The sequence below is a fragment of the Phyllobates terribilis genome, unplaced genomic scaffold (assembly GCF_046119375.1).
Source record: "Phyllobates terribilis strain yellow unplaced genomic scaffold, ASM4611937v1 Scaffold_22__1_contigs__length_20350403, whole genome shotgun sequence".
NCBI classification, from domain to species: Eukaryota; Metazoa; Chordata; class Amphibia; order Anura; family Dendrobatidae; genus Phyllobates; species Phyllobates terribilis.
In genome coordinates, this window is record NW_027362782.1 from 1,018,441 (window position 1) to 1,035,703 (window position 17,263).

The 17,263-nt window shown below is 44.3% G+C and overlaps 1 protein-coding gene across 1 annotated transcript in view; it reads right to left on the bottom strand.

Annotated features, from left to right (window-relative positions):
* Positions 1 to 17,263, bottom strand: part of LOC141176270 (cartilage oligomeric matrix protein-like) — a 1,029,762-nt gene that overhangs the window by 527,000 nt on the left and 485,499 nt on the right. The window lies entirely within an intron of this gene.

The window sequence follows — 17,263 nt, forward strand, 5'->3', positions numbered from 1 at the left end:
CCTCAGGGCTCATAAGTGTTTCTCTGAATACCTTGTGGTGCCTTTTCTGCCTATGAGTGGCGCTATCGCTGTCTGCTCACAGGCATCACATGACCCCTGGCTGCAGCCGGCTCTGACATCCACTGATGTCACGTCAAGTTCCAGCTGCAGCAGGGGGCACTCACTTCTGCATTCCATGGTGGACGCTGGGCTGTGGGTGGGGTTACCCAGCACGTCATACCCAGCATCCACCGCGCGCTCTCCCTCTCCTCATTCACTGGGAAAGAGCGCAGCATCCACCGCAGGGAGTGCATCACTGATGTCACGCCTCACTTACATGACATCAGTCACGGGTCACGTGATGCCGCTGAGCGGCCAGCAATAGCGCCGCTCAGAGGCGGAAAAGGCACCGCAAGGTATTTACAAAAATACTTCTGGGCCCCAGGGGGATACATTGGGGGGTTCATATAAAGTAGTGGACAACTTCTTTAAGTCTGTCACTATAAACATTGAATTCCTTCAATTGTACATGGTTCTCCAGACAGGATTGCAAGGTTTGAAGGTCCTGATAGAGGCCAATTCAGACTCCTCATGTTTGAGGAGTTGCATCAGTTTTAAAGAGCACTCGCTTAATATGTGGTTCCATTCACTTTGGAACTCTTCATTAGGGCGGCTCTTTCACAAGTTAGTATTTCTAGTACGTGTGGTGACAGTTTCCACACGTACCGGAGACACTGACACATGCAGGCCCATTCAAATGCATGGGTCTGCGCAAATGTCAGTGTGTTTCCACCATCCGTGTGTCCGTTCAATCAATGGGTCCGTGTAAACACGTACCGCACATGCATGCCATCCGTGTGACACATACCAACGTTCGGGAATCAGCGGTACAGTTAGCGCTGTTCCCAAGCTTTGGGTGCTAAACGCTGCCCTCATCATTGTCCCCTGCCAGCACTGTGATCAGCACCAGTTGGGGTTAATGATGAGAATTTTACTCTGCTCCCGGTGTCTCCACCTGTTAAAATAGGAATAAAATAAAAAAATCCATATACTCACCTGTCCCAAGTTTTCCCCCGCTGTAATCCATGTGACCGCTCACGCCGAGTAGCCAGGGAGAATGACTCCTGCAGTGAGCGGGCCCCAGAGCTGCGCTCAGTGAACGCTGTCCTGTCACTCACTGAGCGCAGCGGAGGTCCGGGGCCCACTCTCTGGAGTGAGTCATTCTCCCCGGTCCCTTGGTGTCAGCGGTGGCATGGATTACAGCGGGGGAAACTTAGGACAGGTGAGTATGATACGCCCCATAGGACCGTGGGGTACTCGCCACCGGGTCGGTCGGTTCCTTGGGATAGTCACGGGGGCGTGACCCGGTCTGGGGCCCTGGGCGGTCAATAAAAAGGACAGTTTATTTAGGGAAAAGTTTTGTGACGCCACCAGTGGTATGCAGCTATAGTTGGCCACTGCTGCAGAAGGAGACTGCTGGGGCCGTTGATCACGCAGCTGGGATGGATTTGCTACCCACGGGTAGAGTGGGGCCCCAGGGTTACCGGTACGGTTTATGTAGGGGATTGTGGATGTTGGGGTGCAGGACTGAGGGTGTAGATAATGACCAGATGACACAGGAATGGTGGTTTCCTCTAACTTTACTTGATGTTTGATGGTGCAGACTGAGGCACTGGTAACAGAAGATAATGGAGATCCGGGCAGCCTAGAAGCAATTTGGGATCCACCTCGCCAGGTAGGGTTGTAGGCTTTCCTTCTGCGCTGTCCTCTTTGGCCCTGCTGCCTAAAGCTATGCTGCAGCGCTCTTTCCTGAGTGATGGTTAAATCCTAGCCCGTACGGCAGGCAGCTCGAGCCTTTTACGGGTGTCGCTACTTCGTGGCGGCTCGGGGCTCTAGTATGCTGCTGAGCCACCAGGTGTTTGGTGGGGCCAGGAGACCTGCAGTTTCCTGCCCTCTGGATTTAGCTGCTGGGACTTCAGTACCCGAGCAACCACGGACTCCGGTGTCAGGTTTCTGGCGCTTTTCTCTGGGGCGAGCTTGGTCACAGCTCCCCTCCCCAGGTTCTCCCTCGAATTTCACTCACTCTCCTCCATCTCATACTGATTCTCCTCCGTCTCCAACTGACTCTCCTCCGTCTCCAACTGACTCTCCTCCATCTCCAACTGACTCTCCTCCGTCTCCAACTGACTCTAATTTAAAGGGGAAGCTCCCCTGAAACCGGGTTAGAGCTCCTCCTTCTGGTCTGGAGCCAGGAAAAGTGTTGAATGCTGGTGTTACCTGATAAGGGGACCCCTCCTTGCTTCCAGGCATGGCATCACCCCCTGTGAGGGAGGCAATGCCAATGTGGCAACCGGACTCCTGGGGTGCCACAAGTATATGGATTTTTTTATTTTATTCTTATTTTTATAGGTGGAGACACCGGAAGCAGACTACAACTCTCATCATTAACCCCTGCTGGTGCTGATCGCAGCGCTGGCAGGGGACTAGAATGAGGGCAGTATTCAGCACCCGTCACTTGGGAAAAGCGCTAATGGTACCACTGATTCCCAAACGCCAGTACGTGTGCTCCTGATGTGGCATGCGGGCGGGCACACATGTGCCACATGTGTACAACATAGGTGCAGACGGACACAGATAACTTCCATATGGGTTTTTCTGGTACCAGAAGTATCCGGATGTGTGAAATCAGCCTTATATGAAGTAGTAGCTATTTTTTTAGGCGTAGTCCTTTTGGGATCATCTCCTTAGCTACATAGGTTTTAAGTGTAGTGAAATCCCGCCAGATTTTCACTTCTTTTGACATTTTATTTTCAAGTTGAATCATGAGGTATTTGAATTCATCTGGTTCTTTTGAACTAGGATATATTTCATGATTGAAAATCTATGCAAGTTTATTTAATCTGGCTGTGCAATCCTCTATATCACAAAAAGTAGTTCTATAGGTTTCAAAGACAATATGGAGAAAAAAAACTGCCAATATAATATCATATATATTTATTTCAAGCCCTATTGTGAGCACAATAAATGAAAAAGCTCTGTAATAATATGAATATAAAAAAAATAGTCAGCTCACAAAGTTGAGCACACAGAGTATGGAGTTTTTGCAGAGGCCACGCATGGATCCAGTCAGAGCAGCTGAATAGAGGCAATGTTACTCAATAGGGAGTCACATTGGATTTTCATGTTCGAAACACAATGCCTCTTGGACTGAACCTTAGGAAGGATTTAATCTTACAGTATGGATTAATTGCATTTGTCTTGCTTTTCTATTGTTTGTGTGCTCTTACTGGCATTAGTAGTTTTATTTGTTTTTAGCCTTCATGCTAGTGACATCTTCTGACTAAACTAATCACATTATACTAAGAAACGCCCATGTAATTTAGATTTCCTACATATGAGTGATTGTTAGTCAGTGGTTAGACCATGAATCACACACAGTTGAAATACGTAGGTCTGGCCATTAGTATTTTATTATGCCTTACTGTCATATTCCATGTTTGGAGCTTCATTTTTAAATGAATGAATAAACACACTGTTTTATGGAAACACTGATTGATTGAGAGCCTTCACTTTGCTGGATCGCCTTTTTTATTTCATAATAAAACCATTAACTCACCATTTGGACCAGCACTGTTTCAGCAATGCCGGCACTGTGTTTGTGTAACATGGCACAGGGCGGTAGCTGTGGATGAGGTACTAGTCTCTTGCGACCCGGCACTTTACATGAAGGTGAGAGTCCTGGCTGGGTGTGTTTTATTTGTGCTGTGAGGGCACTACGCCTGTGCAGGCCGCATGTAACCGATGTTGCTGATTGGCCAGGACCAGATGTTTAACAGTTCAAGAAGGGAGACCACCAGTTTAAAATTAACTTTTTACTGAACATTAACTTGGGGAGAGTCATACGATAGAGTATACATATCGTCTCAAACATTCTGTTGACAATGCATAACATTTTCTTCACACAAATTTAATCCTTTTCTCTTTTCTCTGTTAACTAATTCTCTGTCTTCACTATTCTTCACTACTTCACTACAACTCAACTCGACACTACAGTTCAGCTAGCAAGAGTCCTTTACTCAACCCGCGACTCCGCATCCTTTTTTCTCTCCAGGGAACTATATTGCCAGTATGGCCAGTACTTCTCTGATGCTGATTCTCTGAAACTCCCGCTTGGGGCACTCTCTTCAGCTTGTGTACTCTATCCTGTCTGGGCCCTTTACCTTTAGAAGTTATAAACTCTGGGCCTTACTGCTAGGTGTCCTCTCCCAGGACCCATCTTCGATAAATCACTCTGTCTTTTGGTCACTCTTCCTCCTTTCTGCTCCGGATCACACTATCTCTCTCCTGGTCTTCCCTCACTTCTAGTTACACCCAAGAAATGCAGCACTGCTCACACCAGACCTTAGGTCTCTTCTCTATGCACTCTGGGCCCTATTTGATGTCTCAACAGAAAACTGTTTCTTTCCCTTTTGGCTTATCCACTCCCCCTCTGGGCTAGTCCCAAACATTAACTCTTGCTATCACTATTATCAGCAATTCACAATATCAACATAAATAAAGCACATCACAGCTCACCTTACAATAACAATTATTTTTTAAAGGATGATTGTGGGCAGTATATCCATCTCCTTACATCTGCTTGTTCTCTTATGAAATTGTTGTGTCACATAAGTGCTGCAGCCTAGCCGCTGATAGGCTGCAGAGTTCTATCAGATGAAATTCCATCCAATGGAACTGTAAAGGCTGCAGCCTTCATGTGACATAATGTCATTTGAAAATTGGCAGACACTTCACTGGAATAGTGCCAGTCTATTAAGTGAGTATTATTATTATTTTTTTATTTTACATGGGACACTTAAGCATTTAAGAAGGGATTGTGCAGTAGTAGACAACCACTTTAATTTCATTAAACAATGAGAGACATTACATTGTGATATGATGACCAGATAAAATTATTACTTAATACATAGCACAATATATGCAATCTGTTTGTGCTTCTAGGTAGGCACAAAATATATATAAGTCAGTGAACCAATCCGATTAGTTTTCTTTTTCTTACATTTTTTTTTAGTTTTAATTTCTTAGTATTTAATTCGGTTTATTTTTCTGTACGTTTGTTTTTACTTTTCACTGGTTTTGGCAAAGTTGTATGTACAGAATATTCCTCAGCTTATACTTTTGATGTATGCCACTGTACCGCCAAATCATTGCATGCTGTATGCCAGCCATTGATTTCAGTAATAAAAACATATACTGCACATTATACATTTTATTAACATTATCAATTTGTATAGGAAAGCGTATTAGATTATGCTTTATTTTAAAGTAAAGAAAAAAATAATGACTACTGGCCGAGTATATGCTAAAAGGTCTTGTGGCTATTATTTTCACTATGCACTTGATAAATATGTTGCAGTCTAACAGATATGTTTACGTTTTCTATAGAACCCAAAGAGCTGCTCAAGATATATAAGAGCAGATTGTGCGTTGGAGTGCGGACATCCTGGTGCACAGTGCCCACAGCAGGAATTTTTTATATGTTACTGATTATTTGTTGAATTGCTTTATGAACTGGTGTTCAACATCTGCACTATGTCACTTTAGTTCTAAATTCTTGATGTGCACTGCACTTTATATTAATATATATACTTATTTGTGACAGTGTGTTCCCTCAATGGATAACCTGGATATGTACTCTATCTGTTGGTAGCACTTGCACTGTATCACATTAGATCTGCTTGTATGTGCATTGTATGCTATATACATACCATTGATAGTGTCCTGGTTAACAGCATAGCTACTTTATGAACTTAACTATACAGAGCACAATGTTAGGTGTTGGGTGTTTGCAGGATTTGAAATGGGTTCAGAACCATCTGTGGATTCTGTGGTCTTCCATTCTGGCCCAGCTGGGACTGATGCTGCTCAGCATTGTCATCAGTCCCAACGCCTAGCTGGTGCACGAGATGGACAAGTTGTCTCTTGGGTCTTTGTTCCTAGCAACATGAAGCATAGGTTGCGGAAGGAAACAGGGCTGCTACAGCCTAACTCAAGGATTCACTGCACTTAGCATGCCCGTGACATGGCGGACCGTGATTGGTGGTTGGGAGTCAGCTGATTCGGTGACCTGGCACCGCCTGATTGGTCACGGGTGACGTCACCAATAGTGCGACGGTGGGCAGGGCTTAATCTTTAAATAGCCTGCCCACAAACATGGTGGCGGGCTCTGATCATTGAGCTGTGATGGTGTTGTTGTGTGGACGCTTGGTCGTTTGGGCTCCACGTGTGCTTTAGCTTCTGTCAGGCAGGTTTAGCGGGGGATAGGCAGCCTTAGATGGAGGGAGGCAGGTAGCTTCGTCTGGCAGTCTGGCTCCGACAAAGGGGTTGCCATACACCCCGAGCAGTCTGCAGACGACCGTATTCCCGGCACCGCCAGTAAGCCACGTGGAGAGATACTCCTCAGTCCTGTAGCACGCCAGCTGGGAGCACGTATTCGCCGGCGTGAGTCACACACACATCCTAGCGCCTGCTGTGTAGTCCCTGTGCTGTAAACAGGACTACAGATACATTATTTATTGCACATCTCTCGTGCAGTTAACGGAGATACTGCGAATCCCTATTCCCATTCCAGTGTGCAGTAACACGGAGGGGATTGTTATTTCAGTTGGTTGTTTTACCTTCTTACCTGGAAGGTGTTCGGCCGCAGTCCTCCAGGCTGCATCGCGGACCCCGGGTTCGGTTGCGTTCCATTATTTAATAAAGTTGCTTGCAACCGTCCCCTTAACACACTTAATATTTATGATCTGTGTGAATAGCAACATTGTATCTGTCATACTGTGTGCGCGGTGTTGCTTTATTTTAATTTTCTTTGGTGTATGTTTTAACTGTTTTCGGTGTCTTGATTAAATAATAAAATTTGTATTTCTTTACCAATGATTTCATTGTAGTTGATGAGCCGCTCTTTAGGCTCTATTGTTTGCTTCTCTGCTTAGGATTATGCCTTAGTGGCAATATATGTTTTGATAATATGATTTGGGACTTGAATCCTTCTATAGTTTTGGTAATATTTTTACGCTTTCTGTCTAACATTAATTATAATTATAATTAACAATAATTATAAATACATATGTATGATTTGTTTTTTTAAGAGGGTTATGTATTGGTGACACTTACTAAACAACTGAGCGAACCACAGGATCATTGATGCTGGGCAGTGCGTATCATGCAGCCTACAAATAGCACGTCTCTTGCAGTCTACTTTTAATGATAATATACAGTGCCTTGAGAAAGTATTCATACCCCGTGAACTATTCCACATTTTTTTCATGTTACACTCAAAAAGTTAAATGTATTTTATTGGAATTTAATGAGATATATAAACACAAAGTAGCAAGTATTTGTGAAATATAAAGGAAATGATACGTTTTTTAAATATTTTAAAAATATAAATCTGAAAATTGTGACTTGCATTTCCATTTAGCCATCTGAGTCAATGCTTTATAGGACCACCTTTCACTGCAATTACTGTAGCAAGTCTTCTGGATTATGTCTCTAAGGTTGAAATTTTTGCCCATTCTTTTTTGAAAACTAGCTCTAGGTCAGTGAGATCGGATTGAAAGCATCTGTGAACAGCAATTTTCAAGTCTTGCCACAGATTCTCAATAGGACTTAGGTCTGGACTGTGACTGGGCCACCATTCAAACACATGTATATTAGTGATGAGCGAACACTAAAATGCTGAGGTGTTCGTTGCTTGGATCGAGCAAATCGTAATACTCGGGTGACCCAAGCAACGAGCCCAATGTAAGTAAATGGGAAACTCGAGCATTAATCTGGAGCACCCCCTCCCCCGAAGTTCTAGAAGGGACCTAAATTTGGCCAAATCGATGGGAACAATGCTGAAATGACATGGGAACAGTATGGGGAAGACCCCTGAAAGCATCTCTGCTGTGCACAAAGTTGTCAGAGTTTTACGCCACTTTTAAGGACTCACAATAAAACATTCAAAAATGAAACAAAAATGGCTTTTCCTGGAAAAAAATGTTAAGGAACATTATTTCCAGGGGAATGACTTGTATATGAGGCAAAAAAATAACAAAAAACAAAAATGCTCCTCCACACCTTGGGCTATGTTCACACGTAGTGTTTTTGACACGTTTTGGTACTTCCACATTGCTTTAAACGGTGAAAAATACATTCACCAGTAAATGTAATTTTAACATTTTACTACCTTATCTGGTCATGTGGTGTATGAGACATGATCAGACAAATCCATATATTGCTGAAAGGACATGGGAACAGCATGGGGAAGACCACAGTAAGCATCTCTGCATCCCAGGTCACTGCCTAAAACCGTGGTCAGACGTGATCCTATATTACTACAGTAATAATACAGACATTTTTGGCAACGTGATAAATATTAAACTTCATTTAAAATGGGCAAGGCACGTGGCAAGGGACAGGGAAGTGGACGCAATGGTGATGGTGCACGCAGAGGCCGAGGCTGTGGGGCAAGATGAAACTGTGCCTGCTGAGGGAGCATAACAAGCACCCACATCATGTCGACCTAGCTTCCTGTACCACTTTCTAGGGGGCCGAGGAATATCAATCTTGAAGCCAGACCAGTGTTAAAAGGTTATTGGTTGGATAGCAGATAAATAGCTAATTCTTCCAGTCAGTTTGCAACCACCACCACCCTGTCTTCCACACGGTCCAGTGTCAGTAGCCGTGAGTCTAGACCAGTGTTCCAAAACTCCAGTCCTCAAGGACTACCAACAGGTCATGTTTTCAGGATTTCCTTACTATTACACAGGTGATGGAATGATAGCCTGTGCAAGTGATGCAATTGTCACCTGAGCAATACTAAGGAAATCCTGAAAACATGGCCTGTTGGTGGGCCTTGAGGACTGGAGTTGGGGAACCCTGGTCTAAACCACATTATTATTATAGCGTCATTTATTCCATGGTGCTTTACATGTGAAAAAGGGGTATACATAGCAAAAACAATTACAATAATCTTGAACATAAACGTGACGACGACTGGTACAGGGGGAGAGAGGACCCTGCCCATGATGGCTCACAGTCTACAAGGGATGGGTGAGGATACAGTAGGTGAGGGTAGAGCTGGTCATGCAGCGGTATGGTGGAGCGAGGGTTACTGCAGGTTGTAAGCTTGTCGGAAGAGGTGGATCTTCAGGTTCCTTTTGAAGGTTTCAACAGTAGGTGAGAGTCTGATATGTTGGGGTAGAGAGTTCCAGAGTAGGGGAGATGCACAGGAGAAATCTTGTATGCGATTGTGGGAAGAGGAGATAAGAGTCACGCTGAATATGGGGAGAACCCAGCATATATCGACAGGAAAAGGGAAGGGTGCCTTACAAGTGGGGAAAGGGGGAGTGGCGACCCCTAAACAGCTCAACGACAAACCCTGACAACCCTAAGGACCCTATATAGGTTCTGCACCTATCGCCGAGCAGAGAACCTGGCCCTAGCCAACCTTAAAGCTATGCACTAGGTAGGTAGGGGTGAGCACTAGTCAGCCCCACTGCAAACTAAACTACACACAAGGGAAACAAACAAGGGAATACACTTAGCTTAAAGATGACACCGGGGAAAACAAGGCAACAACCCACAAAGGAACTCCAAGAAAATTCTTTCCGACTATAGATAAGAACAGTTTATCACCAGGCACTCTCTGGAGAAACTGAGTGTATATAAGGATATAGTAAGGGTGTGGTAATTAGCAGCAGAAGATGAGGATCACCACTGGATCCTAATGGTATAATCCCCAAGCAAGGTAAGGATCACCGCTGGGTCCTAGAGAGAGAGGGATCAGGAAAGGATCAGGAAGATTTTTGCAAGGCCAAACGCAGCAACCTTCTACAGCCAGACCCCGTATGACTGTCTGTCAAACCTGACATACCCGTGACAATAAGAGTAGAGAAGGAGATCTTGTGAGGATCGGAGGTTGCGTGTAGATATGTACCGGGAGAGAAGGTGACAGATGTATGGAGGAGACAGGTTGTGTATGGCTTTGTATGTCAAGGTTAGGATTTTGAACTGGAGTCTCTGGCTAAGGCGAGCCAGTGAAGGGATTGACAGAGAGGAGAGGCCGGGGAATAGCAGCGCAACAGGTGGATTACTTGAACAGCAGAGTTTAGGATAGATTGGAGGGGTGCGAGAGTTTTAGACGGGAGACCACAAAGCAAGAGGTTGCAGTAGTCGAGGCGGGAGACGATGAAGGCATGCACTAGTGTTTTTGCAGATTCCTGTTTGAGGAATGTGCAGGTCCAGGAGATTTTTTTTCACTTGGAGTCGTCATATTCCCCACCCTGATCCTCCTTCCTTTCACTATGCCGAGTGCCCGGAGACCACTCATCCCACACTTGGACACTCCGAAGAGCTGTTCTGTCCTTCTTTCCATTTATAGATTCTGGCCTCTGGCTCGGTCCGCTTCAAGCAGGGAAACCGAAGATCGTATGTAGTGATGCCCAAATATTTGAGCAGCCATGGTCACCCGAAGGTGACAATGGGAAAGGGCAATTACTGTCGCAAGAGGTGGATGATGATGATACACAATGGACAGAAAGTCAGGAGGAGGACCAGGGTGCGGAAGTGTAAGATGAGGTGGTGGATGATGAAGTCTATGGGCCGAACACCAGGGTCCAGAAATAGTGTCTGATGGTGACACCTCAGCCTCTTCCCAGGTTGTATGTGCACGCCTAGCCTCCGTCTATGATGCAGGCGAAGATGCCTCCCATCCTATACCTATCATTGCACACTTGCAACCATGACCGTCAGCAACCACGTCCACGTCCTTGTCCCAGCACAGCGTTCACTTATCCCTACCCCAGTCCTTGGAACGCAAGCGCAAATACGACTGCGTTTAAGCTTGTGGAGGCAGAAGCATTCTGCAACCTCATGGCGGCTGCTGTCCCTCGGCACTCGGTCCCCAGCCACCACTATTTAATCTGGTGTCATCCCCGCCTTATACAAGCACGGGTCCAGAACATTACCCGTACCATCACCAATGTAGTTACTGAGAAGGACCACCTAACCACAAACACGTGGACAAGTGCTTGTGGCCAGGGACGGTACATCTCACTGATGGCACACTGGGTTAATACTGTGGAAGCTGGGACACAGTCGTACCCTGGGACGGAACACATCCTCCCGATGCAGAAGGATTGTGGGTCCTGAGTCAATAAGGTTTCCCCCACATTCTACAGCTTCTGCACCTCCTCCTCTTCAGCCTCCAACTCCATCACTTGATTCATTTTTTTCAGGATATATTCCAGATTATGTACTTAAACTTCATGGGTGCCAATATTAATGAGCTGGACTGTATGCTTAGGTGACAAACCGTACACCACTGCAGTTATTGAAAACTGTAAGAGAGAAGGCAGATCTGTGGTTCTCACCGCTGAACTTACAGCCAGGCATGGTCGTATGTGACAATGGCAGGAACCTGGTGGCGGCTCTGAGGCTTGGCAACCTTGCACACATACCATGCCTGGCCCATGTGCTCAACTTAGTGATTCAGCTCTTTATCAAAACCTACCCGGATCTGCCAGAGCGACTTGTGAAAGTACGCCGCGTGTGTGCCCATTACAGAAAGTAAGCTACAGCTTCCGCCGCCGTGGCAGTGCCTCAGCAGCGTTTGCAGCTTCTAGCTCACCGACTGGTGTGTGTGATGTGACCATGCATTGGAAATCAACATTGCAGATGTTTGGAATGATTTCTAAGCAGCAGAGGGCAATTGTTGAGTACCAGCTTCAACATACCCGTAGGAATTCAGGTCAGCCTCAGCACATAATAGCTGATGAGTGGGCATGGATGTCTTACATCTGTGCAGTCCTCCAAAACTTTGAGGACTCCACCTCCTCAGGGGAGGAGTCCTGAGGAGATAATTTGCATATTCCCACTGCATTTTGGGGTAAGTGAAGAGTCTCCGCGAGCTCAAAGAACACTGGATTTTGGCTGTTGGAGCTGAAAAGAGGACATCGGTAAACCAGGGGAGGAGTCCTGAGGAGATAATTTGCATATTCCCACTGCATTTTGGGGTAAGTGAAGAGTCTCCGCGAGCTCAAAGAACACTGGATTTTGGCTGTTGGAGCTGAAAAGAGGACATCGGTAAACCGCGCATTTTGAAGCTTTTTTTTTAAGCTTTTTTCACTGTTTTCAGAACATTAACAATAAGAACATGGAAGAGTCCAGGAGCCATTTGGTGAGCTGCATATCCTGCTACATGTTCACAGACTTGCCAGTGGAAAAGCCAAACTTCACATGCCAGAAATGCAAGCTTGTGTCCCTGTTGGAGGAAAAGTTGCGAAATCTAGAAGAGAGGCTAACTACCTTGAAAATCATTAAGGAAGGTGAAGAGTTCTTAGACAGAGCAGAATTATCTCTTCATGATTCAGAAAGAGAAGAAATTCGAACTGCACCTGACGAAACCGAGGAATGGAAGCATGTGACCCACAGAAGCAGGAGGATCGAGAGGCAGTCAGCACCCATACTGCTCAGGAACCAGTACCAGGCTCTCACGCAGGAGAACCATGAAGAAATACAGCAAAATAAGACTTTGCCAGCAATGAATAACCTTGTAAGCCCTCAGAATCCTCCTGGATGGAGAAAGAAGAATGTTGTGAAGAAAAAACGGAAAATGGTGGTTACGGGGGATTCCCTGTTAAGAGGAACAGAGGCCGCTATCTGCAGACCAGACATAACCTCAAGAGAAATGTGCTGTCTTCCAGGAGCAAAAATTAAAGATGTGTCTGACAGGATATCAAGACTCTTCAGACCTACAGATCACTACCCATTCCTGCTAATACATGTGGGGACAAATGACACCGCAAGAAAGGACCTGGAAACCATCTGCAGTGACTTTGAAGACTTAGGCAAGAAAGTGAAAGAATTGGGAGCGCAGGTGGTCTTCTCATCCATCCTCCCAGTGGATGGCCATGGAACAATGAGGTGGAATAAGATTCTACAGGTGAACAACTGGCTACGTCGATGGTGCCGTCAACAAGGATTTGGATTTCTGGATCACGGAATGAATTACCTATACGATGGACTACTTGCTAGAGATGGGGTGCACCTTACGAAGACTGGAAAACATGTATTTGGAAGTCGCCTTGCTACACTCATCAGAAGAGCTTTAAACTAGAACAATGTGGGAAGGGAAGCAAAAGGCCAGAAAAAGCCATACAGCTGACAAATACTATTGAGATCTCTGCTACTGGAAGTGGAAAAGAAGAACAAAGACAAAACAATTTAAATAATAAAAATATGGGAGGAAGAGAAACCAATCACAAACTAAAATGTTTTTATACAAATGCACAAAGCATGGGCAACAAACAAGGAGAATTGGAACTACTAATGCACGAAAAGGAATATGATGTCATTGGAATCACTGAAACTTGGTGGAACGATACACATGATTGGAATAAAAGGCTAAAAGGATACAACTTATTTGCAAGAAACAGACTTGATAAACGAGGAGGAGGTGTTGCATTGTATGTTAGAAAAGCGTATATCTGCACAGAGATTGAAGCTTCAGAGACTGGAAGTTCTGTGGAAACTGTTTGGGTAAGAATACAAGGAGAGAACAACGGAAAGGACACCATTGTAGGCATTTACTACAGGCCACCTGGGGAAGCTGAAGATATGGATGAACTCTTTATGTATCAAATGACCAAGTTCTCCAAAAAATATGACGTAGTGGTCATGGGAGATTTCAACTATCCAGACATTTGTTGGGAATCTCTCTCAAGTAAAACTAACAGGTCAAGCAAATTCTTATCCTCTCTTGCTGACAACTTTATCTTCCACAAGGTAGGGGAGAAAACAAGGGGATCTGCTACTTTGGATCTAATCCTTATAAACAGGGAGGAAATGGTTGAGGAGCTAAAGGTGGCTGGGACCCTAGGAGGCAGCGATCATGCTATTATAGAATTTTGGATAACTAGAGGAGGAAGACATGTGAAGACTCAAACTTCAAGGTTAGATTTTAGAAAGGCAGATTTTAAGAGACTCAGAAAGAGAATAGGAGGGATCCAATGGCTGGATGTCCTTAAGGACAAAAATGTCCAGGAAGGATGGGAAATTTTTAAAAATGAGATTCTCAAAGCACAATCGTTAACAATCCCGAAAAGTAGGAAGAATGGGAAGCTTTTAAGGAAACCAGGATGGATGAACACAGAACTTAAACACATGCTAAAAAGAAAGAAAGAAATGTTTATTAAATGGAAAGAGGGAGGCATATCTAAAGAAGATTATAATGCAGTCTGCAGATCCTGTAGGGCACGTATCAGGTTAGCTAAAGCTGACAATGAATTAAGGCTTGCAAGAGATGTCAAAAGCAATAAAAAAGGATTTTGGGGGTATGTCAAAAGTAAAAGAAAAGTCAAAGATGCTATAGGATTTTTACAGGATGAAAATGGAGAAATGGTAAGAGAGGATGTTGAGAAGGCCAAACTTTTTAATTCCTATTTTGCATCTGTTTTCTCTCAGAAAGAAAATGTAACATCAACTGATCTTCACTGTACTTTTAAAGGAATAGAGGAATCCAAGTTATCTGTAAACAGAAAGATTGTGAGGGAATATTTAGCTAACATAAATGAGTTCAAGTCTCCAGGTCCAGATGAATTACACCCCAGAGTACTGAAGGAGATCGTAGAAGAAATTTTAGAACCACTCTCCATAATCTTTGAAAATTCTTGGAGAACAGGAGAAGTCCCAGAAGACTGGAGAAGAGCAAATGTTGTTCCTATCTTCAAAAAGGGGAAGAAGGTGGACCCAGGGAACTATAGGCCGGTGAGTCTGACTTCTATACCAGGAAAGATCTTTGAACAAATTATTAAACAACATGTATGTAAGTACATGGATAAGAATGAAGTGATTAACCAGAGTCAGCATGGGTTTGTAACTAACAAGTCATGTCAGACTAACTTAATTTCCTTCTATGACAGAATCACTGACTGGGTGGATCAGGGAAATGCTGTAGATATAGTATATCTTGACTTCAGCAAAGCATTTGACAAAGTATCTCACACCATCCTTATTGAAAAAATGACCAAGTATGCAATGGACCAGGCAACTGTTAGGTGGATTCATAACTGGCTTAGTGATCGGACTCAAAGGGTGGTTGTAAATGGCTTCACATCCAGCTGGATGAATGTCTCAAGTGGGGTACCACAGGGCTCCGTCCTGGGACCTGTATTGTTCAACATCTTTATCAATGATTTAGATGAAGGAATTGAGGGTAAGCTGATTAAATTTGCTGATGACACAAAGCTAGGAGGGATAGCTAATACTAGAGAAGAGAGAGAGAGGATTCAAAAAGACCTAAATAAACTGGAGCAGTGGGCAGCAACCAACAGAATGGTTTTTAACAGGGAAAAATGCAAAGTACTACATCTGGGCAATAAAAATGAAAAAAGCATATACAGAATGGGAGGAATAGAGCTAAGCAACAGTACATGTGAAAAAGACTTAGGTATACTAATAGATCATAGACTGAACATGAGTCAACAGTGTGATGCAGCAGCAAAAAAGGCAAATACAATTCTGGGATGTATTAACAGAAGCATACAGTCTAGATCACGTGAAGTCATTATCGGTCTTTACTCCTCTTTGGTCAGACCTCATCTGGAATACTGTGTACAGTTTTGGGCACCACATTTTAAAAAAGACATAGACAAACTGGAGCAAGTTCAGAGAAGAGCGACCAGAATGGTGACTGGTCTGCAAACCATGTCCTATGAGGAACGGTTGCAGGATTTGGGAATGTTTAGCTTGCAAAAAAGAAGACTGAGAGGAGACTTAATAGCTGTCTACAAATATGTCAAGGGCTGTCACATTGTAGAAGGATCATCTTTATTCTCATTTGCACAAGGAAAGACTAGAAGCAATGGGATGAAATTAAATGGGAGGAGACACAGATTAGATATTAGAAAAAACTTTTTGACAGTTAGGGTGATTAATGAGTGGAACAGGCTGCCACGAGAGGTGGTGAGTTCCAGTTCAATGGACGTCTTCAAACAGAGGCTGGACAGACATCTGTCTGAGATGATCTAGTGAATCCTGCTTTGAGCAGGGGGTTGGACCAGATGACCCAGGAGGTCCCTTCCAACTCTACCATTCTATGATTCTATGATTCTATGATTCTAAGATGGTGAGCAGCGATGATGCAATAATTAGCGTCACCATCCCGCTTCACTGTCTACTGAAACGCTCGCTGCTGCAAATAAAGAGGAGGTCTTGTAAGCGGAGCATGATGAGATGGACAAGGAACTATACAGGATGATACTACACAGCCCAGCCTCATCTCATCTCATCTCAACACAGATTAGGTGATAATGAGGAGGAGGAGGAAGAGGAGGAGAACATGGACAGTCGTCCTCTTGATGAGGACAGGGAAGTCTTGGCTGTTGGCAGTCTGGCACACATGGCTGACTTTATGTTCCGCTGCCTTTACCGTGACCCACGTGTTGTATGCATTTTGGGCGATAGTAATTACTGTTTGGTCACACTTAATAATAATACTTTTTATTTATATAGTGCCAACATATTCCGCAGCACTTTACAATTAAGTAGGGACATGTACATACAGACAATACAAACAATACAATGTATTACATTTCAACAGTTACAGGATAAGTGAGGGCCCTGCTCGCAAGCTTACAATCTATATGGAAATAGGGGGGCACAATAGGTAGAACATGGTCATCAGCCAGTATCTGTCTAAGTGCAGTTACCATGTGCTATTGCGGGCATGGAGGATGTGGAGACAGATGAATAGGCAGGAGCAGATTAAGATTAACATTTAGGAGTGCATTCTACCCCAAATCAGATGCGGCAGAGGAAGGAACACTGTCAAAGGTCTGGGACAGTTTTCTCATACATGGAAGATGATGAATGGTTACCTTGGCAACTGTGCCAGCGTCCTCCATGCTTCCTCTCTGTGCCTTACAACTGTTTTGTATCCAAGCTGGACACGTGGCTTGAACTATCTCTGTACGTCTCGGAGGTCATGGCCACTAGCGTTTTGTCAGAGATGTTTTTTAGTGCCGCCAGGGGCATTATAACTGATATATCTAATAGGCGCATCCGCCTGTCAACTGAAAATGCTGACAGGCTGTCTTATCAAAATGAACAAGGGCTGGATTGGGTCAGACTTCTCAACACCACCAGATGATAGCATCGAACATAAACTCAAATCCAGTGGTTATTTTTTGGGGGGTCTATTCCCATGCACCCCTTCACACCCAGACATGGGTAAGATATA